The 2,018-nt window shown below is 33.8% G+C and overlaps 1 non-coding gene across 1 annotated transcript; it reads left to right on the top strand.

The window, feature by feature from the left end:
- The first annotated feature begins 273 nt into the window (after nucleotides 1-273).
- LOC148093486 (U6 spliceosomal RNA) lies at nucleotides 274-380 on the top strand. Its single transcript, XR_015714340.1, has one exon. It is a non-coding gene; the product is annotated as a U6 spliceosomal RNA (small nuclear RNA).
- Nucleotides 381-2,018: the final 1,638 nt, after the last annotated feature.

The following is a 2,018-nucleotide window of genomic DNA, read 5'->3' on the forward strand; positions in this document are numbered from 1 at the left end:
TCCATCGATTTCTAACCCTGAAGCTCCTTTACTCGGAGCTGGGAAAAGTGCTTAGGTCTTCTGTTTCCATTATTTATGTTATGATTCAGATTTTTCAAAGTATCAGTGCATCTATAGCTTATTGTGGCCAAAAATAAAATGAGATAGGGTGATAAGAATGTACTAAACCTTAAGCCAAGCAGGTATCGATAAACCAATCATTTCTGTTCTTTAAAAATGCATTTACGATGGCCCATTCCCTGTCAGGCACTGAGCTGAAATAAAGGTCCTACTGTGCTCACTTCAGCAGCACATAGACTAAAATTCAAATGATACAAGAAAGATTAGCATGTGTCCTGTGCAAGGATGATATGTGAATTCATTAAGCATTCTATATTTTTAAAAAGAAAAAAAGAACATCCCACTATTATTACATCCATATCCCCAGAAATTAGAAAAAAAAGTAGTCTTAATTTCTACCTGCCACTGTGCTTATTTATTTTATTTTACACAAACAGCTTTTTATTTCTTGCTCTTTACTATCACAAAAGATTATTTCCTATATTTTCAAAATCTTCTATGATGGCTCATTATGTCAACTGTGGTTGGTACATACTGGGGTGGGACTGCCATCTAAGGGCTTAGTGTCTAGTTGGGGATGTGATTAATCAAAATATGATGATCTAACATTATAATCATCATTTGTGATCTCAAGTTGAGTTTTTTAACTAATAAGTAACAACAATTATTACCTAATTTGAGGGGGATGCTAATGGCTAACATTAGAAAGACAATATTAGTACACTAAGACAAAATACTAATAAAATATTTACATTTGGTTTTAATTATTTTGTTTTAATTAACATAGAACCTGAGTTTAGCTTTCTTCTTTTAATAATACATTAAATTATAATACATCAAATGAATGACAACAGGTGATTCTCCTGGGCCCTATGGTTGAGTTCTCTATGCCCAGGAGATGAAAGCACCACAGCAAGCAAAGCTGAGGAGAGGAGGAATCGTGAGATAATTATCTCTATGAGAGCAGACCAAGTTGTGCCAATAATTTAATTCTAGCCTTTTCCATTAGTAGTAAATAAAAGTAAGCTAGAGGATGGGGGAATTTTGGTTGTCTCATTCTAGTACTCATAAATTACATATGTAGAATTCAGAACTTCTGTTGTCAGTCTAAACTTAAAAAGTAGTTCAAGGATTAGAATGTCTCTCTTCTCCCCTGTCCTTCTTGAGGCTAAAATGTACCCAGGACTCTCTCACTTCAGAATCAGTGTTGAAGGCAGGGGCAGCCCTTGTAGAGTGGCCGGAAACTCACAAAACTCTGCTCTTCCTTTTAGCAGCCCCCGATCTGAAATCCGGAGAGGTTTGGAATCCTTGATCTCTGGATTCGATACATCCTGTTGTTGCTCACTCATTTTTGATTGCTGTATTGAATCCCATTGTGTGAACATACCAGTCATCCTTCTGAAAGTAGTTCAGACATTTCTTCAGGAAGGACATTTCTGACCTGACAAACTCCCCCCAACACTTCCTTGCCCTATAGATAAATAGGCAGTAGATAGATGATACAGATGATAGATGATTGATAGAGATAGATGATAGATAGATGATAGATAGATAGATAGATAGATAGATAGATAGATAGATGATAGATAGATGATATAGATAGATAGATAGATAGATAGATAGATAGATAGATAGATGATAGATAGATAGATAGATAGATAGATAGATAGATAGATAGATAGATAGATAGATGATAGATAGATGATATAGATAGATAGATAGATAGATAGATAGATAGATAGATAGATAGATAGATGATAGATAGATAGATAGATAGATGATAGATAGATAGATAGATAGATAGATAGATAGATAGATGATAGATAGATTGATAGATAGATAGATGATAGATAGATTGATAGATAGATAGATAGATGATAGATAGATAGATAGATAGATAGATAGATAGATAGATAGATAGAGATAGATGATAGATAGATAGATAGATAGATAGATAG

This window comes from Miniopterus natalensis, chromosome 3 (genome assembly GCF_054644295.1).
Source record: "Miniopterus natalensis isolate mMinNat1 chromosome 3, mMinNat1.hap1, whole genome shotgun sequence".
NCBI lineage: Eukaryota > Metazoa > Chordata > Mammalia > Chiroptera > Miniopteridae > Miniopterus > Miniopterus natalensis.